Source organism: Athene cunicularia, assembly GCF_003259725.1.
Source record: "Athene cunicularia isolate RWA chromosome 4 unlocalized genomic scaffold, athCun1 chr4_part1, whole genome shotgun sequence".
Taxonomy (NCBI): Eukaryota; Metazoa; Chordata; class Aves; order Strigiformes; family Strigidae; genus Athene; species Athene cunicularia.
The window spans coordinates 41,141,316-41,162,919 of record NW_020799098.1 but is presented as its reverse complement, the minus strand read 5'-3'; the positions used below and the strand labels follow the sequence as shown (position 1 = coordinate 41,162,919).

Here is a 21,604-nt window from a genome sequence, read left to right as displayed (position 1 = left end):
CCGGGCCCGCCCTATATAGCGCCGGTACCTGCGGCCGCCGCGCCCCGTCCCGCTCCCGCCGCCGGGCTCCCGCAGTCCTGCGCCCGGGTATGTGGTAGCTGCCCACGTAAGCCTTGCCGAGGTAAGATGGCAGGGCGCTTTCTTCCGTTCGTTCGTACGCGACGCGGTTTGCTTCAGATGGGGCGAGCGCCCGGCAGAGGCGCTGAGGGAAGGCGAGAGGTTAGGGGCAGATCGGGCTCACCGCGTTCCCTTCCAGTGCTGCTTTTTTGCGCGGCTCTTTCTGGCCCTTTGAGTTCGCCACATCGGCTGTAGTTGCGTTCGAGTTTGGCTGATGCGCTTTATTTGCCGACCTTGGCCGTCCCCTTGGTGTTTCCGAATATAAAAAAGGATGCTGTTGTGGCGGCAGCTATCTCTGCAGTTCAAGACTTGCTAAATCAGTTGTTAGTTTGTGAGTAAATATGACAGAGCAGTAAAATAGGAGTGCTTTCACAGCCTGCTTTGTAGGAGACTTCTGTGGGAACCCGGTGATACTCCTGGATGAAAAGAGTTAGTAATGAGCAGGAGACTTGGATGTTTTAGAAAGCTTACTATGGCTTTTAACCAAAATTAAACCAAAATCAATCAAAATACTGTGGGCTTCTTTGTCCTGTGGAATTCATTAGTCTGCAGGGAGGACATATTTGGTGACCTAACAATGATGTAGTCTTGTAGCTAGCGTTTTTGTCGAATGTTTATCACTGAGTGTTGAAAGGAATTTGGTGTTATTTAGTAACTTTGTAACTTAGAACAGTAATGGCTTTGGAGATTTCTTCTTCTTTTCCAGGTCTGTAGCAGACATTTGTTTAAATTTTAGTAGTGAAGACCAAAAAAAAAAAAAAAGTGAAAGTTTCCTGGCAGCAAGCACATAATTAGAAAGAAGGCTGGGAAAAGTAAGACTGGCCTTCCTTATAATGATGTGTTTACAGAAACTTGGAAAGCAGAGATATGCATTGGCTATCAAAGAGAAACGAACGTCTGCTGTTGGAACATTTGGGTCAGCCTTATATTAAGGAATATGGCACTACAGAGCATACACCTAAAAATAGGAGCAGACACATTCGATGTTTCATTAGGCTTTGAGGTCAAGAAACTCTTTTTCTACAGTATTCTGTGGCTGTATTGAACTGAAACCATGATTCCTGAGACCAAATCTTATATTTCTGAAATTAACTCCGTAAGATATATTCTACAGAAAGTTTTATTTCCACTCACAAGTCTGTGTGCACCAAAATCCACTGGAGGTCTGGGGTGGGAATAGTTATGATGATGTTCTTAAGAAGTCCCAACAGTTTCCAGGCATCCAGAGCTGGTCTGTGATTCACAATGCATACCAGACATAGAAGGATTAAGATATAGAACTGATAACAAGAGGATGGAAAAAAACGTATAAAAAGTTAAATGGCTCTCAGCCCATGTCCATTGTTTGTGTCTAAACCACTTCACTGTGAAAAAGGGGGCAAATACTTGTGAGAACTGGATTCCGAGACAGATTGTGTCGCATCCTGCTTTTGCATGGACAACAAAACCTGAAAGAACCGACTGTCTGAAATAATATCTGGTACTAATTTTCCTGGCCAGGAAGAGAAACCCTGTGAGAAGAGGTGGGGGCAAAGGAATAAGAGTTTGCATAAAAGAATCTGGGAAGATTGGGTAGGAGGTATACAGATGTTCTTGCAACTTTTGAAACTCTTAGGAGTATGCAGGTAGGATTTTGTTGGAAGTCAAAGTTTACAAAGTTACTATACACTGCAATCTGACATGGAAGTTTTCCCAAAATTGGTATGGTGGATGTGTAGTAAAGGTTTGTTAGCAGTTGGCAGATGTACGTCGCATAGATTTTCTTGTAGCTTTATGAGAGCCAAATTTTTTTTTTTTCAGTGAAAAACTGTTCTGAAAATTTGAAGTGTGTTTTAAGTAACAATAAGCAGCTTGATATATCAGGATTCCATTAAAAAGCACCACTGTAAAATACATGGTTTTAATTTCTTGTACTTAATTAATTGCTAGAAAATTCTCTATTATCTTCAAATTGTTGTGTGTGTTTGTTTGTTTGCTTGTTTGCTTGTTTTATAAGAGCAGAACAGTTATCTATATATTGTCCTGGCCAAGCTCATCCTGCTGGACACTCATATACCTATTATTGTGGCCCTATTTTTTTTTTACTAGCCTGAGTTTACTGCTTTCTCTTCACAGAGACTGTGTAATGGTTACAACATATGAAACTTTGCAAAGTGTTATTCTACAGTAATTATTGGTTTTGTATAATTATAATTATTGTAAAGTAATTACTGATATCTGCAGTTCCAGGGAGCAGAAAGCAACTCACTATTCTCTGCTCTGCACTGAAGAAATTTTTGAGTTTATACAACCATTGTGGAGGGCATGATAGTCTTAACCACAAACAGGAGTGGGGTTTCAGTTTTGTCATCCACTTTGTGGTCTGTATGACTGCAGCAGCCATTTCTAATAGCTATGTTAGCTATGTTAGAACAGCATGCCTCCGTTTCCGTAAGGACACAGTGGTAAATCTGATGAGTAATGTTCAGCTGTTGGGCTTTGGGCAGTGGAAGACAAAGGGAGCGGTCTGGCTGAAAGTGACCTGTGGGATGCTGGTCAGCCCTCTTACATGGAGAATTCCTTCTTTCTCTCCTGTACAGAATTTATTTCTGTTACTCTACTTCAAAATGATCCATGAGAGGCTTGCCTTACTAAACTTACCTGGTTCTCAGCTGGGCAAAGTAAGCTGATTTTACTTGTAAAATCATGTGTTTGATGGCACATTATTGTATTCTTCAAACAGCAAATGAATGTCTCGACCAGCTCTCCTTAAAGCAGCTACTTAGTGATTTTACTTATGCCAACATCAGTGTGGACCTGTGTGTCTGGGAGCAGAGTAGAGCATCAGTCAGTCTGACGTCATGTACATAGGTCTTCTCTGGGTGTATAGTATCATTTTCTGTACATTATAAATACTGGTAGGCACTAAACCTGAAAGACATGAAGATAAAGACCTTTAGTTTTAAAAGGCTGGGTTTCTGAGATGAAACTGTGTAGATAAGGAGAAGTGCATTGGGTGCAGTGAGAAGAAACTTGTCTGAAAGATGAAAATAAGCATACCCACTACAAGTTACATAATTTCCATATGAAATGTTTTATGTTATTCTTGTGTGTCTTTTTATTTTCTGTTTACTCTCCAAGAAAGGAGTCTTCAAGTATTTGAGGCTCTGCTGGACCTTTATTGACCTGAGAAGACTTGGTGGCCCTAAGATTATATTTCCCCCCAAAAAAATTCAGGGTTACGTAGAACATATTAACTAACTGATAGACCCATATATTCTTGAGAACATAATAATTGGCTGAAAATCTTTCATCCTAGGAATTTTCTTTAATCAAAATATGCTTATGGAATTTTGTATTCATGAATCATCTTCCATCTTGGAAATATTCTCGTTTCTTAACAGATAGCATTTCAATGTTAGATTAAGTAATAAAATTCCCTTTGGAGTGAAGCTCCTACGCAGTAATAACAATACCAAGCAATGATTTCACAGTGATAATACATGCATTTGAAACAATTAGGAATTCATACAGAGTAATTACTAACCAACTTATAGTATGCCCAGAGACTCATTTTAACTGCTTATTGTGCAGAAAGCGGAGAGTCTTTTGTGACCCCAAGTGTCAGAACTTCCTGGAACATTAACACTTCGGTATTCATATAATTTAAAAACAACCACTTACTATGCCATCATAATTATCAGAGAAGGATAACCAATAATTAAGGAAATTCTTTTTACATGTAAAGTGTACTTTCTGGATTAGCACATGAATAGAAAACTTAGGAAATATTTTTCCTCCACACTGCTGTCTAGACACTTAACACGGTCCTTCTCCCACCTGCTTGAGATATTCTAGCCCTTGCCAAAGCAGGAAGTTTGTATTTCCTTTATTGAAGCAGAAAGTGATTGTAATTAGTGTATTGTATATGGCACTCCCCAGTGCTTTCCATTTCCACAAAGGAAATGAGTTTAAGATAAAGAACATTTATTTTTATATAAATAAATACAGTGGGCTCAGTTTATCACTGGGCTTTTTTCTGCCTGGTGCACCTGCATGAGATGAGCCAAGAAATAACTGAGTCTGCTTTCCCTAGTTTGTGTAGTTGCGTATCTCCCAAGGATGATCTGAATAAGAAATCTTTGATTAACTTAGATTATCTTAAACCATTTGGTACCAGTTATTCAGAATTGGTTCCAGTCCTTCCCAGGACATTGTTCTGAGACTGGGGAATTTTATTCCTGCATGTCACCAAAAAATGTCCCACTTGAAATGGGCTCTGGATTTTGTTATCTGTTTCAGTTGACATTATATGTGCTGGTTGAAAATATAGGAGAAGAAAAACCCAATTCTTCTTTTTGAAGAAACCAATTTTATATCACAGTTTGCTGCAGAATAGTTCAAACAGAAAATGGCAATGTGGGCTTGAGTTCATACTTCAGCCTTAAAAACGTGGAAGGCTTATTTAGTTGAAGAGTTGAGTCTGTGCGTCAGGAGCTGCTATACTGCATTGCCAAAGTATCCAAGTTTTGGTAAATGTTCATAAAATGGCACATGTCTCATTTGTCCTTTTGGATTTGTGTAATGTGAAGGCTTTCTAGAGAAGAAAGACTGTTATTTGCAGACATGATGTGTCAGCCAACAGAAATGTACAGGAAAAGATTTTTTGGTTTTTGTTGGCAACATGGTTACATTTTTTTTTCCAGGCTAAAATGTAAAAATAGATTATCATGCAAAAATCTGTTTTCGTAATGTTAACATATATACCAACCAGCTAACCTCAGCAAATTCACAAGAGTGATATTCTGGTCTTGAATGCTACTGTACCTATTAAGGCAACACAGTACCTGAGGTGTGCATGTAAATAATGGGAAAATTGAGGGGATCAAGTTTACAACATCAGTATTTAACTCCTTGCTTTTACAGTCTTGAGTGGGTTTGTTTTGATTTTTGCATTTACAAGGAGATGACTGAACTTTGCTTTAGAAGCATTGAATTTAAATGGAGATTCAGGCAGCTGGATTTAATTTTTAAATTGCAATTTAAAAAGAATTCTCTCCCTAAGATGAAGAAGAATCTACTTCAGAGAGCAAGAAATGCATGCAGGCAGTAACTGGTGGGCTGGCAAAACTTCATTAGGAGTTCCTGCCTGGGCTCTAGTGGATAGAAAAAGAGTATAGAGTATTTTGATTTTTTGTGTGTGTGTGCCGCTTCTGGTACAGAATCATTAAAAAAGTATGACCCCAGTTCTCCAGCCACACTGAGTACAGGAATCTGGTTTAAATCAAAGCCTGCATATGTTACAGCAACGTTTCTCAGGAGACCCAACCTGCTGGTTTTAGGCCAAGCTTTAAGCTGGACTTTCTCCTACCTATTTTTGCACCTTACTCACAACTTTGAAGACTTACCCTTAAAAAAGGATCATTATGTTCTTTTTGTTAGATGGATTTTGTCATCAAGTTTTTACTCCGTGGCTGAATTCATTCTTCTGAATAGGCCAATCACAGTATGAAAGTAGTCACTAGAAACAGAATTGTTTCTTTCAGTTCCATGTCAAACACCGTGTGCATATTATGTACATGCAGATGTGTGTAACGTGTATGTTTCTGACTTCAAAAGAACAGATAATGCAGATTTTTCTTAGGAGATGATGCGAGTCTGATTCTGTGTGCATATGACTGTAATGGTGTGTGAATATATATGTGTGTGTGTGTGTGTGTGTGTCCATACAGAGCATAAGTAAAAATCTGTATCTTACTCATGGGGATGATTTGTTTAAAGCAGCTATTAAAGTGCAAAACAATTTGAATAGCCAACTTGGGCTAGCAGAGCAGATTCACCAAGGCAACATAGAAAGTTTTGCACAAATGAAAGGAGAGTTTCCTTGCACAGAAACCCGGTGGTGCTGTATTTTTTCCAGCCCGCCTCACTATACTTATTTTGGCTCTGAGATATAAAGCCTTTCTTTTCAGTGTTTGAACGTTTCAGGAGGGCACCCTGATTTATGGCTGCATTTTGCAGTGACCAAAGATCTAGTGAATTTTTTGGTCCAAGTGAGGCTTTGAAAACCCCAGAGGAGGTCATACTATTTTGTGGATGGGGTATTTTTGTGCAGTCTTGGTTTTGTGTGTGATCTGTGTTTCCTGTCAGAACTTTTAGGGAATTAAATGAAAGCATAAGTTACTTGGTATTCCGTTAATAATGGTGCATCTGTTGCAAGACGATGCCATTTACTTATGTGCAAATCTGAGCTGCCTAAAACCAGAATTACGTGAAGAAAATTTAACGGGATTATTGATATCCACATGAACTGAGATGTTGGTGCATACCTACAACTGTCTTTCAGCCATTTTCATGAAAAGGGTGCGTGGGCTTCAGATGTGTTCATCAGTATTAATCAACTGACAAGCCACCCAACTCTATAATTTGCTTTATAAACTGCCCCTTATTTTCAGTGAGAAGTCTTTGCCACAACAGACATGTTTCTTCATCTGACATGGCCAAATGCTATTGTTTTTCTGTTTATAAAGCTACCTGACAATTTTCATATATTCATAATAATTCTCACATATCTATGTTCAGTCTTCTTGCCAAATCATATGTTTTACTCTTTCATGTATAACCTTTGTAGCCTATTTTTCAGGCAATAAATAGTTTGACATACTGCTTGGCTATGTTCTAGGGAGAAAGTCTTGATTTCCTATAAATCTTCACAGTTTTTCTATCTTTATAAAAATCTGAAGATCTGTACGTAATGTAACATAAAAAGAGAAACACCTCTTCTATCAGTTTCTGCAGACATATGAAATGAAATTTATAAAGTGAGACTACGGAAGTTCAAACTATATTGAAAGTACATTATGTTGTCTTACGAGTCTCTAGGATGTTACATGTGGTTTCCATTCTTTTATCTTTAGTGGCTTTTGGAGTTTCTGCTAGAGATTTTCAGGTTATTAGCTGTTTAACATTTTCTTAAGTTGTTCATCAGGAATTTCTGGAAAATTATTGCTTCCATTTTCTGCTTTGTATTAAAATACCCTCTAAACCTCTTCTTTCTTTTCAAAAAAAGGAGGAAAAAAATTTATTATCAGTTGTATATCAGGAACATTTGTGCTCATAGGACACAGCTTTCAGGGAAAAAAAGCCAAGCTGCTTTCACGTATATATGCAACTGAATATAGAGGGGTGCTGCATGCGTATTTGTCCACATAGACAGAGAGAAAAAATGAATGCCTATTAACATAAAGCCAAAATGGTATGTCAGCATTTTCTTGAATGAAATTTCAGCTGCTCACTCCGAGGTTAATTCTATGGTTGTCTCTGGCCCATAAAAGACAGCATCTTTGAGTGTTTTTGAGATTTTAGAAATAAATATTATACACTGATTCTAAAACTCCAGGTTCTTGTGTCCCACATCCCTTCAAAATTCAGTGGTTATGCTAATGGATAGGTATAAAGAGCCAAGTAATTTGAATAATGACATTTATGTGAATATTAAATAATATTATAAAGAAGAATGAGATGAAGGCTCAGAAATCAGGATCTCTGCCACATTCCCCTTGCTCTCCCACCAATTATATGGCTGCTGTCAGTAACCAGCTGCAAGCAACATATTGAGCCTTCTCTGCAGCCCTAGCTAGAACATAATGTAGTAATCTAGTCTTGATGTCAAAGGCGTGTCATGTGGTATGCGGACCAGTGTATGGTGGAACCATTTCCAGGATGGTGAAGCTCAGCACTGACCACATGCATCACAGTTAGCCCAAGATCAAGGACCCAAATTCAACTCTGAGGAATTTTTTAAGGAGGGAAGCAATGTTTTCTGGAGCATGAGCTGACAATTTAAAGGAGCAGTGGTTTGCCATTACTTGTCTAAGCTTCAGCAGATCCAGCTGGTCTGTGATACCTTGATGAAAGCTTTCTTATCACAAACAAATAATTGGAAAAATTCTGCAGGTTTGCAGAAGTATCAAGAAATTTAGAGCCCATAAGCACACACAAGTGGTGGATGTTCTGTTTGTTACAGGCTGCAGTAATAAATCAGGGCTTTAACATGTGAGCACAAATGTTAAAATTATAAATTAGTTTCAGGTTCTTTTGCCATGCATGGGTTGATGAAGCAAGACATTCCTACACTTCTTATAGGGATCTGACTATTATCTATGGGCATGGCTTTTTGTGGAGTGACGGTTCGGAAAAATTATTGATATCTTTAATGCTAGATTTAGCATGTTTTACTAAAAGGCAGTAAAATACTTCTGGTTTCATCCTTTCCTGACTGCAGTCTGCTCCTCTTACAAACTGCCAGGCAGTTTCATCCCCACTTTGAACAGTCTTTGAAGATTGTTCTGTAGTACTTGGTAACTTTGTAAAGTTAACATTCCTGTTGGGTACAACCTTTGGACTTTTTTGGTGGTAGATTGTAACTGGAAAAGAGGAGTGAACTAGGGACAGTGAATTGTAATGCATTACAAAAGAGCTCCATAGTGCACTGAGGCTAATTATCGGTTTGCAACTAAAACGCAGTGCTCACATTATGTCCTTTTTTGGATTATGAAGATAGATGTTTGTACTTTAAACATTAGTGCCTACAAATGCGAAAGACAAGGCCTGTTTACCGAGTGAATTTTTGTACAAGTACTGAATTAGAAGAACTGTTTGCAATGCTAATATTTGAAGTAACATACTCATTGATAACAAGCAGAGCAGAATAGAATTGGAATGCATTTAAGCAGGATGCTGATCAGTAGTAGATGAAAGTTTGGGGTGGGCTGAGTGAATTTGTATGAACATACAAATCTCTGAGATGCCTAATATTTTTACTTAGTGTCCTCCCTTTTCCCAAAAAGGTTTGGTATGTCTGACATAATTTCCAGTACTGGCAGAGCAAAGTTAGTTATGCAGAGTAATAGAGGATTGACTAATTAGAGTGAAACTGGGATGTTTGAAAGACATTTGTAAAACTTGTAAATAGTACCTTTTTAACTAATGGAAATGCTTAAAAAACGTCAGTCTCTCATATAGAGAGTGATAGAAGACAGAAGCAGCTTGTCCAGGAGATTAAATTCTTAACATAAGCCATAATTAAATAATACTTCATGTGCTTTTGAGTTAGGGAAATTGTCTCTCTGTCATCATTGATGGTCTTTGTGATAGAGGAAGAATCACAGAAATCTGCTGTCAAGCTTCCTGAGTTACTGATGTTAATCTTTGTGGTTGGTTGTTGAGATTATTCTCAAATGCTTCCTCTATTTAATTATCTCAGATTTCTCAAGACTTTTGTTATAGGTTGTCCACTGTTTTGTATGAAATTGAAAATGTCTTAGTCAAGTGTCACTTAAAAAGGAAGGAAGCTACCAATATGATTAGTTTCTCAATTAATTGCCTTTTGTTTTGGAAAAATTAGGTTTTGCTAAAACCACCAACCACTGGCGAAGTTTGTAGGATAATTTAAGCTTTTGTAGATGGTAGGGGTAGCTGCAGCATTCTGCGTAGAGAGCAGGAAAAAGGTAGTGAAAGGGCTTTTTGGAAGATGTGGGATATATGCAAATGCCTATATCCGTTATTTCCTTAATTGGTCTGAGAAGCAGTTCAGTGTTTCAGTTTTCTTTGGATGGTCTTAGGTCTAAATTCATTTGTTGTCCTGCAAATTGCTGACTGTGCCTAATATTCTTGTTATCTGTTACTGGGTCTTGCATTGTACAAATTCCTGTCATATGAATATTGCACAGTGAGGTGCAGATTGGCATGTTGTGGGGACAAGAGCCTGTGCTAAACTGAACTACCGTGCTTTTGCTTTAAAGGAACCATTTCATTGCCTTTTTTTTAGAAAATATTAGTAGTTTTGCTGTGATAATAGTATATATTGTCCAGTGGTTTTGAATAATTGCCTTTCTAATCTAATCTCATTGAGGTGCTAACTCTTGAGATTTATCTGTGGCATGTTTGGATTTTTTGTTCCCCAGTAAAATGAGGATTACATTTACAGTTGTCGATGAATTTACACACTGGCCTAAAACCTGAGAGATATGTAAGCAATCAGAAATAATAGTGTTGTGCATCATATTCAGCCTATGTCAAGTCAGGTTATGGCTGGGAATAACACAAAGTTATAAAAGTGTCTAGGAATTGTCAAATTTAGTTATACCTCATTAGCTCTAAACTTGGCTGCTTCTGTTCCAGAATAAGGGTGTATATGTAAGTAGTTTGGAATACTTGTTGTGGTAGAAGTATCTATTTTGGCATAATTCTGCCTATAGACCAGCCCAACCGATTCCTGTATCTCTAGTTTCCTAGTCCAAAACAGAGGGAAGAAGCAGCATTTCTAGTCTGTACTACTGTAGACTAAAAATACTGCAGAAAATTAGTACAAGTGGTTGTTAAGCCACAGTTACTAAGTGGTACTTATCTGGTATTGACGGAGGTACCTTCTAATTTATATAATATTTTAGGCTTTTTAAACTGTTATTTACCTGATAGTGGTACAGTGTCTTCTGAGGCTTCATTATGTGGTTTTTCTCAAGATTTAATTTATTTTGGTTTGCAGTCATCTTATGCTAGTTTTGCAGTGCAGAATTCATATTTTAATTTAAAATTATTAACTTTACTACAGTTCTCTATCCTGGGAAGAGTTTTTCTCTTTGTAGCTTTTCTGTAGCTCAGGCAGTCAAATGATTCAGTAGCAGTAACAAAGTGAGTTCAGACAGTGTAAACCATAAAGGAATCCAAAATATGTCAATAGTACCTGAAATTTGAACTATTATAAATATGCATGGGTTATTGCAAGTTTCATATTATTGCCTTTTTCACAGTCATTTAGCAAAACAAGTTCTCCTGAGCTCCTGAGAAATTCTGCCATACCCCTTAATAGAAAGAGTTTTCCAATTTTTGAAGCAGATGATGACCTTCATCACTGTTATTTAAATTACGTAGATTTATATTCCATGATAAGAGTTCCCTGTGATTTGAATATTGAATTAGAACTTGGAAAAGACTCCAGTGTGACACCAAGGACACTGAGTTAACATCCACCAAAAAATTCCCACACTCCTTTATGGATAGGGACATCTTCCAGGCATGAAAGAGAAATTTCTGTATTTTCACTGCTTGAATCTGCTAAAAAATGTTGACATAAAAGGTAGTATATTTAGACTTTGTGACAACTTCTTGGGAAAGAGTTGAAACTGACTCACTTCAATCACACTACCCAATCGTAGTCAGATATTTTCTATTTCTGTCACTACTGATTGGACTTAACTGGTGACCTGGGTATGAAACCTTTGCATCTCCCAAGTATTTCTGTGCCATTGAAGTAAAGGCAAATTACTGAGATACATAATTCACCTTAAAAATTACTTCTAAAGCACAAACTAAAATTTGAAACAAATTATTGTAATACATGGATGAATTTTTAAATGTAAACTTTCAGTTTGTTTGTATGAAGTTAAATTCATACAAAAGTAGCCTGATTTTCAGAGCTGCTAATAACTGTTGCTCCCATTAGTTTCAGTGGAATGTCTGTGTTCCTGAACACAACGGCTACTGGTTTGAATTCCTGAATTCATTTACACAAGTTTGGAAAGGTGTTGCAGCTTGTTTTTAATGTGATAAAACAAAAAGATGATAGATTTGACATGTACATGCCCAGCTAGCATATCAGTTCCTCTTGTGGCTGCTATATATAGTAGGCTAACTTACATAATAGTAGTGCTAGGATGGATGAGCAAGAGACTTACAGTTGAATTTTTTCCATTACAGCTCATTTTAGCAGATGTTCTCTTTGTTTCCAAAATGACAGTACAATAGTTGAAACTTAACAGAGAATTATAATTTAGCAGGAACTGTGTCGTCCAGTCAGCAGATTTCAGTGAAGTTTTATCGTAACTAAGATTTTATCAATGTCAGATAGATATAGCTGCCATATTATTTCAAACTGTGTTTTGAGTGTAACTTAATTCTTCTGCTTTCCCTGACCTTTTCTGAAAACTAGGCATTAATTGAAACCGCTGCTAAAATGACATTTTAGAAAATGAACGTTGGCTGATGCTAACAATTCTGCATAGGGTTTTAAAGAAAACCTAATTATTTCATAAGTAGCCAATTCACAGATGAACGAAAGTATGCAAAGATGAAACTGGTCAAGTGAATATTGTCATTCAGGCAACTGAGTCTTCAACTACATCTTCATTCTTAGTGAAATGAAGGTCTGTACTTGGCGAGAGTGTGTTATTGTTGCACAGATATCCTCTATTTGAAATTAGATAGTTCCAGCAATGGAAGTGAAATTTACTCCAGTTATTAATTGTGCACACTAACCAGTTTAAAATCACTTTTCTCTGTTGTAACCTAAACTTTGGCTTGACTTCCATTAAAGACTTCATTGATTTTAGTGCAGTTGGATTAAAACTGCATATGTGAATTAAAACATAAAGACCTTGTTTGGATGCTGCCATTCAGAAGTGGATACAGAAGTTCTTTCTTATCCTTCACAATTACAAACTAAAGGTATGGCTTCACAAACCCTACCTTGGAAAGGACTTCCTCACCAGAAGTGTGAGTTGTGGGAGGTCTGTCTTTCCAGGTGCTTGTTCCTGGACAAACACCACCCTTCTGTTGCACCAGCAGAAGCCTTTGGGTGGCTGCTTTTTAATCTGAAGCAGTGAAGACATCAAAATTTTTTAAAAAACAAAACACCCTACCCCCAAGAAACAAAACCACAAAAAAACAACCAACAATGTCACCAATCCACCCAACTCTAGGGTTGCTTTCAACTTTTAATTTGCTTGCACCTTCTGCTGTAAGGATCCTAACTGTTGTGCCGTCACAATTGGATGTGAAAGACCAGGGAAAGCCACACAGAAGTATTTGGGGGTGTCTTACTGAGAAAGGGGAACAGAGAATCCATAGTAGACCATATGATTCCTAAGTGAGAGCATTTGCAGTGGTATTCAGTGTACTCCATCTTACATTTATTTGTTGCATACCTTTACTTGATTAGCATTTTCTTTCCTGAGAGTCACTGATGTAAACATGGCAACATTTACTGTAAAGTTTCAAAGATCGTATGCTGCACAGCTGCAGCTGAAAGCAGTAGGAGCCACTCAGTGAACTCCCCTCAAACATTTTGGAAAAAGCAGAGGACAAAATGATCTACTCTGACTTTTTGTACTGTAGTAAATACATTTTTGTGTTTGTGTGTGACAGTGCCTAAATAAATTATGCTCTCAGTAAAATTCAGTGCCAGCAAATACTGCATGCAGACTTTGCAGCAGTTGGATTATTGCTCAGCTATTGCACATTAGGAATACAATAACTGGAATTTATGTTTACATTAATTACATCATGAACATAAATTTCTCTGGACACTTTTATTCTTCATGTACTATGTTGACTGCTTTTCGTCTCAATATATGACACAAACAATAAAGTCCAGCAATCTCAGTAATGGATGCAAAAAGTTGAGTGCAAGGGCTATCTTTTTCTCAGAAAAGCCTTGTAGGTCCACTGGGTTCTGTTGCACATTTATTTTTATTGTGTGCAACCAAGGAGTCCTATTGTTTGTAGTGAAAAGCTCAATATGTATGGGTGGCAACATTTGGCTCTTGGTAAGTGAATATCATGTAGTATTTTACAATAATTAAGTAATTTCTTTGAAATAATGTCATACTAGTGATGAAGGATGGTACTGATGGTACTGTAAAATGGAGGGTTTGTCTTTTTCAGGATCACAAAGAGTAAGTAGCAAATAAAACAATGGTAGATCATTGTGTCTGTCCTGCTTCTGACCGGTGGATAAAGCTTCTCTTTTTAATTTGTCACTTTCTGAGATTTCTAGAGTAAATCCTGAGTCTACTGAAGTAAATTAGAACTTCATCTCTTGCCTTTTTTACTGGAATTATGCACATCTTGCACATAACTTTTGTTAGAGATTATGCAAGTCCCTTGCTCTGCTGCTGGTCACAATTTAAATGTGGTTTTCACTAGAGATTCTCTTTTCAACGTTGTATCAGGAGCTCCAGCTCTGTGTTCTAGTCCTTTGAAGCTAACCACTGGCCTTATATGATGATCCTTACTGAAGACTTTGTGGACACTTCTGAGTGTTTAAACCAAGATGCTAAGTTGGAGAGAGGTTTCCTATTAAGGAAAAGTGATGTAATGTCAGTGGAGTGCTGCCAACTTCTCTCCACTCATTTTATTTATATTAGCTACATACCAAAGAAAATGCACCATAAAACATGAGTGCTCCTTGCTATATTTAGCCAAGCTAATTTACTAATACCAGGAGATTATGTTTATATGCGATGGAAATAATTATAAAAAGATTTGGGGGCATCTCATTGAAATAAAACAGGTTGAATTTGGGAAAAGTAAATACCAGATTTGCTCCTCTTACATAGAAAGACTCTAGGGTATCTTTTAGCATTTATAATTGCAATGTGTGGATTTCTGTGCTGAAAAGTGTTTGTTGAACATTTAAATTTAACTATTTTGATGATTGTTTAAAGAACACAAAGGAAGTTATTTACATTGATCTGAGTCTTTTTAGCCTTAGCAATTCAGATGTCCTCACATTTAACCTAGGTGACTAAAACCAATCTTGCCATACGCAGACTGGCTTTTTTTTTTTTTTTTATTGCCTTCTCTGAGTTTCCTTTAGGACTACTTTTTAAAATGAGTTCGCTTTCTAATGAGTAAATTTTTTTTGCCCAGTTTATGTTCAAGTCTTTGTTTTACAGATGATGGTGTTGATAAATAATCACAAGATTTCTTCCTGACTCTTAACAATGTTACTTCACAATGCTGTTAAACAATTTGACCTTTTCTATTAATTTTACTCCTACATGGTGACCCTAGCTGGGTGTGGTAGTGTTAGAACTATGGATCCTCCCTAATACTAAATCCGCCTAAAAGAATATTCCCCATCAGGAGTAGCTGAGTACATTTGTTAGCTGCTGATAAATAAGAGCTGTCATATTAGTTAACTATGTAATGCATATGGAAAAAAATGGTAGTTTTAAATTAATAAATTAAATATTAAGTGTAGGGTGACTGTAAAACAATGTGATGTATTACAAGATCTGCAGTGACTCATGAGCTACTAAGTTGTGGGCAGGGGAAAGAATTTTGGGTAGTGTTATTTTTGTCTGCATTACTGAGGATGTGTTGAACATTTTATGTGTTTTCTGCTCAAATATTGAGATGCCTGTCTTTAGTTGAAGCCTGTGCTTTATTGGGATGACTTCTAAAGATGCTTCTTTAAGAGAGTCTTCATACATTCTGACATTTATCATCTAATTTACACACTCTGAACTACACTCTGGAGGTTTCACTGACTGTCTAGGAGGCTATACTCATGTGAGTGGGATGCCAAAGATGAGAGGATGAGAACATTTCCCTATGTGTCTCCTTTCAACTAGAAGAATTATAGCAACATGACAGCAAACTGAAGTGCTGCAAGGCTTGAAGAAAAAGGCAAATGATCTTTTAGCCCTAACACAAATCAAATATAATTGTTTTACACATATGGGGCTTGTTTTGAAAATATAAAGCTATTTAATATATAGAGAATTTCAAAATGGTTGTGAGATTCTGTTGCTATTTCCAAGTATGCAGATCTTTTCTCATTCATTCTGAATGATTCATTAGGGAAGTATATCATGCTGCTAAAAAATCCTGAGAAAAAATTTTAAGTCAACTAAGAGTTGAAAAACATTTCCTGCAATTATGAAGTATGTTAATCAAGCTGGGCCTTTTGCCTTACAGATTCCTCTTAATTTCAAATATCAGATTTTAAACATAGGACAGATTTAGAACAACAGAAAACCTTGGATCATGAGATGCCATTTCTAGTATCAGGCTCTTGAGGACAAAAGTTCTCCCTAGTGTAGAAGATCAGACATAACTTATCTGTGAAGTATTGCCTGGACAGTGTACAGCAAGAATTATGTGCTATCAGTTCTTGCTTAGCAAAGTTTATTTCCCCGTTTTTAAAACTAAGGCCTGGTGGATTAGTTATTATTTAAGTAACTTTAATATTGAAGTCTTGAAATCCATTTGGAAAACTGCAGTCTCTGAAGGTTTATGAAATGACTGAAAAATGGACAGCTTCAGACAACATTGCCTTTAGGGCGTGAGAATGTAATTAATGTGGTAAGTCTAAGTGCATGGGCTCATTAGAGTCTTGGCATGCAAAAGAGGATGGCTGTAAGGGAGCAAACATTTTCCTTCAAACAAAAGTACTAAGCAGCTCAGTTTTCTGTAAATCTGCATACTCACTTTTGCTGATACATAGCACAACTAGTCAGAGAACTTAAATGTTTTTCCATTATTTTGCCCTCTATGACAAAAATTACATAGAGCTTATTTTAAAACGTGTCTGTAGCTTTTTGACTTTCATTTAATCATTCCTTGTTCTGTAAAAAATTATCATTGTATTGTGTATGAATTGTCTAATCAATTAGCTGACCTCAGATAATCCAGACACTTTTGTTACTGAGTAACACTTCTGTTTAGTGCTGTGTTTAAGGTTTCTCCCTGAAATGGAAAAGCAACAGAGGGATGCTTCAAATGAGAAACAGGATCAATGTACTGTGTAAGTTTGATTTGTGACTACAGAGTAGCTTTAGTAAACTGGCCCAGAGACACAAGGATCATGCAGGATATAACACCTAGAATAACTATCCTTTAGTTCACAGTAGAAAACTGTAATAGCCGAGGGTAGTTTAGGCCAGTGTTTCCTGAAGAGTGAAGCATGCTTTTCTAGAGAAGCTAGCATATGAAGTAAGGTAAAAGGTAAAGTAATGAATTTTGGTATAATACACCCTAGGCATTGCATTTGGAGCTCACAGAGGGTGGTGAAGAGGTGCTGGTAGCCCAAGAGAAGAGTCAAGGAGACAGATGAGGTGGTAGCAGGTAGAAAGAGGGAGATCAGTGAGAAGAAAAATTGAAGACAGACCAGCATTGTACTGTGATCTGAGTATTGCTGAGAGGAGCAGAGGATCATGTGAAATCTCATGGTTCGTACAGGAAGAACCATATGAGCCATGCTGATGCTGACTGTAGTGCTACCAGTTCTGGTATTGACAAAATCCCTGTCTTTGAAGTAACTTACAAGTCCAAAATTACATTTTTGATATGGAGCTAGAGGTTGTTTATTAAACCACAGCCAGATAAGATTTTTATTTTTTCGATCTCAGCTATTTGTGAGGTAAAAGATAGCTTGGAGTCCAAGTTGTGATACTTGAGATTTTTCCTTACTCGTATTGCTACTTTCACATCTTAATAGCACTTAAAATAATGGAAACAATTCATTATTTTTGAAATTTCAGTTTACTAACAGTGATTTACCAGTAGTTTTCAAATGTAATCTAAGTACTCTAGTTATGTTAAGGAAACAACTTGCATATATTGTGCACACTACTAACTATTCAATGTAAAAACTATTTTCAATAAGGACAAAACATAAACTGCTATTGGTGAAGATAAACTAAATTGACTTTCACTGTAGGAATAGATAAACCACCCTTCTCATCATCCATCTGGAATGTTCATTTAAACATTAATCTTAATAAATAAATATGGGGGAATATAACTTGGGACCCTCAAATCAGACAAGTGTTGTTTCTAGGCCAATATTCTTTCTCCAGGAGTGTCCGCCTCCAGACTAAGAAGGTACATGAGTCATCAAAATAATGAGTCCATAAAGAGGGAATGTCCTTCATAATTGTCAGACAAAATGGGTTTAAATCTTGAGGAATACACTTTTCTTTGTAACTAGCTTTTTACAAACTACCCTGCTATCGCCTAAAGACAAACAAGACATGTTTGTTTTGTCTGGGAGGTTTTTACTGAGGGGCAGAAGGAAGGAATGGAATTAATTGAATTTTGAAGGTCAGCTGCCAGCAATCAAATAGTAAAATCTGTACTACAACATAAAAAGTAGAAAAATTGCTGTCTGGGATGGGTCCAAGCATGGTCTCTGAATGTGTAAATGTTAAAATAATATGTATGGTACCCTGTTTTAAAATACATTAGACAACGATTTGCTGTACACTTAAAAAAGTGTTTCAAGAAACCCTGTAAATTAAATGAAAATATTTTCAGCATATTTGTTTAGCAAGATATGTATTTCACTTCCCAGAAATTGAGACTTACACAAAATATAAAGCCAGAATCTCTTGTGATATATGCACTTATTTTTAAAGCCTTCGAGACTGTATGGTTTAGCTAGACACCTCATGGTAGTCTGTACATCTACCCTGTATGTATAGCCTACATTAGCGAGTAGTACACTGAAACATGAATGGCTCTGTAGTGTAAAAAAACATGCTGAGGGCATGCTATCTACACTACACGTTTCAGCATCACTGAGTTTGAGGTTTTACTTTTACACTTTGGACTAGCTCTAGTCTGTTCTCAGAAGCCCATTAGTGCCTGGAGTTTGCTACATTGATTCCACCCGACAGGAAACCAGTTCATGTTCTTGAGAGGCTTCTCCAGGATGCAAACTGGAGAAAAAGCAAGCGGGGTAGTTGGACATGTGCTTCAAAAGCACATTTCTGATCCAAGCTAAAGCACAAATGCAGATGTGTCCTTACTGTCCTCTTAGGAGAAGTGCTAGTCTATGCAGTTCCTTGTTTTTGCCCAGTCACCATGTTGGTTACTAATGTATTTGGGAAGAATGAAACTTGGTCCTTCTACTTGTTTTCTCTGGGTAGGAAGGCTGACTCCTCTCAATGAGGACTAAGAAATATTCAAAACAGTTCTAGAGAAGGAACCAGCCATTCAGAATCTCTGGCATGGTATTTGGCCATAGCAAGTGTTTATCATTACAAAATTTACCTGTATGATTCCTTCTTTTTTTATGGCATTATGCTATTTTTATGGCACTTAGGCTTAATTCAAGGAAGAAGTTCTTTCTGTATAAGTCTCCCATACTCAAGGTTACTTGATATATTAAGAAATAAATAGTACTTGAAGTGAATGTATTTTCACTCAAAAGTACAAAAGCAGTTATTTGCTCTGTCATTTATATGTAAGGTGTTCCATTTAAACTTCAGAACAATGCGCTGCACAGTTAGTCAAACAAATGTTAAACTGTCAATGTAGAATCACTTCATCTATTTACCAGGGAAATACTATTTAAAGTTATGTGTTGCCAGCACAAGAAACTAATTCAAGTTAAGTGTCTGTGTCCAAATGTGAATATTTCAGGATAAATTGGTTCTCTCTGAGATGATAGAGATATAATTAGTTATGGTCAGGTCTGTTCAGGAACAGAATATATTCTGCATATTTAAAAGTATGTTTTGACAGGGGTGACATCTGTTTACTGTGGGTGGATTTTGCCTTGGTCATTAATTCTGCTGATAGGGATACATTTTTTGTTTAACAAGCAATGGGGAAGTTACAGTGAGGTGTAGAATTCAGTCATAGAATAAGTCTACTTGGTCCTTAGGATTTGCCTAAGATATTTTTGTTATGTTTATAATGCAGTTGTAATAAGCAGTAGCTCTGCATATCTAAGGGTGCTTTAGAAACGTTTTGAGTATCGTAAATTTTCTTGTCTCTTATACTTTGGGGGAGATGCCTTTTAAAAACCAAAAAAAACAACCCCAAAACTCACACTTCTGAAGTACATTTCTGGCTAGATAAGAAGTGGCAGTGCTCTACAAACTCTAGTTTATTTTCAGAATTAGTCCATCAAGGTGAATGGAGATCCGTATCTTAAAAGATTGTTCCTGATACTAAATAGGTCACAGAAGTATTCATCAGGCAGGTTTGAGTGAAATCAATGCAAGTTGCTGATAGGAAAAAGAATGCTATAAACCAAAATGATGTTATCAGTGTACATGAGCAGATAAAGTTGTTTACTGTTACAGCCAAGTCTACAAAGAGGTTTTTTTGGTCTTCTAAATGCAGTATCTGACATAAGGTACAAGTGCCACACTGTCAAGTGTTTTCACTTTACTAATATTCTGCTGTTGCTGTTTTGCTGGAGTGTGTTGGATTTTTCATTCTGGTCTGTGACAAGTGTAGCCCACAAAGAGTCCGCTGGGCATGAATAAATTGAGCATTGGCCAACTCTTTGCAGAAATATTTATGTGCAGTGATGCAATGCGTGCAAACACTGAGGACACCAGCTACTTTTTATATTCAGTTTCTTTGCAACAAAGTGAGTATTTCACTTAACCATAACTTTGTCTATCAGCTAGACTGACTGGGGAAGAGAGTTGAAACAGTTTGTTCATACCTGAACAAACTCTTAACTGCAGCTGGAGCCAAGCAGCTATGTAACATGGAGGTAGTTATTTGTTTTCAGGTACAAGGGAACGATGGCAGAGAATCAGTGAAAGGTTGTTGTTTCTTCATTTAATTTACGAGGTGGGCTTCTCCAGTGCTTTTAAAAGGCTAAGAGGACATCTGATAAAAAGAATTCTCCCAATAGAACTACAGATGTCTCTGGATGATACCAATCCCTAATACAGCAGTAACTTCAGATACTCTAGGAGGTTTGCAGCATGCAGCGTGACTACATGCTATTTGTCTTAAGTATCTTTTTTTTCACTGCCATAATTTTCATTGAGATTACCAAGATTGCATGAGACAGATATAGCATCCTGCACTGCATTGAGCATAAGATGTAATTGCATTAGGATTACACTGGTTGAATAAATGTAATAAAATTTGTGAGTAATGCCATAGCGTTATTTTCACTTTCCAAGGCTCTTAAGAACCAGGCTGAAAATTATTACTGTCTTTAGCAGTTGCTGTTACTTCCTTGTGCTTCTCCTCCTTCCATAATAGTTAGTGTGTGTTGTTAATGGGATTATTTTTGTGTGTATAGTACTAAAATTTTATGGTACTAATATGGTGCTGGCACCTAAAGCAAGTCAGTCATATTGTCATCGTGGGAGAGTCTCAGATATTTATTTCGTATAAAAACCAAGGTTTATGTATTGATTTCCTTTCTGGTGGTTCCTTTAAGTATGGTATTTTAAGAACAGGATACCTCCAGTGAGTTTCAGTAACAGACTACTGATGTGTCAGCTGGTAATATCCAAGCTTTACATGAAGCAGTGATATACTGAAATATCAGAACTGTTTGTGAATACAGAATGGATGGTAAAAGGGCCTAGAATTTAGGCTCCTAAAACTACCTTAATTTCTTCAAGTTGTTTTAAAACATAAAGTTTTTATTTTCCTAAAAACACACTGACATCAACTGTGTGCTCCCTTTAATATCAGGGCATCCAGTAGCTACGCTGTTTTTTTCTTTTTAATGTGATGTTCATTCTCTCTCAGGAAAGTATGTATTTCAATAGCATGAAGCAGTTATCTTTTAACCCAAAGAATAGTCACTTGACAGATACTGGAATGTTAATACTGAAAGCATGGAGGTCCAGTTTTAAGCCCACTGAAATTGTTGGTGGGTAGGCGTAAAAATAAACAATTCTCCTAAATTTGGTGGCTAGTGGTAGATGAACTGTGATGATTTATAGAGCATCTT

General features: G+C 36.9%; 1 protein-coding gene and 1 long non-coding RNA gene across 2 annotated transcripts in view; one reads left to right on the top strand and one right to left on the bottom strand.

Annotated features, from left to right (window-relative positions):
• PALLD (palladin, cytoskeletal associated protein) overlaps positions 1 to 21,604 on the top strand; it is a 199,652-nt gene that overhangs the window by 132,531 nt on the left and 45,517 nt on the right. The gene's annotated exons all lie outside the window — the stretch shown is intronic.
• The window catches only part of LOC113479143, a 29,401-nt gene continuing 7,803 nt past the window's right edge, over positions 7 to 21,604 (bottom strand). The window contains exons 2-3 of the long non-coding RNA XR_003398213.1: positions 21,321 to 21,326; positions 7 to 112 (exon numbers count right to left, since the gene is read on the bottom strand). This is a non-coding gene — a long non-coding RNA (uncharacterized LOC113479143). The remainder of the gene's footprint in view (positions 113 to 21,320; positions 21,327 to 21,604) is intronic.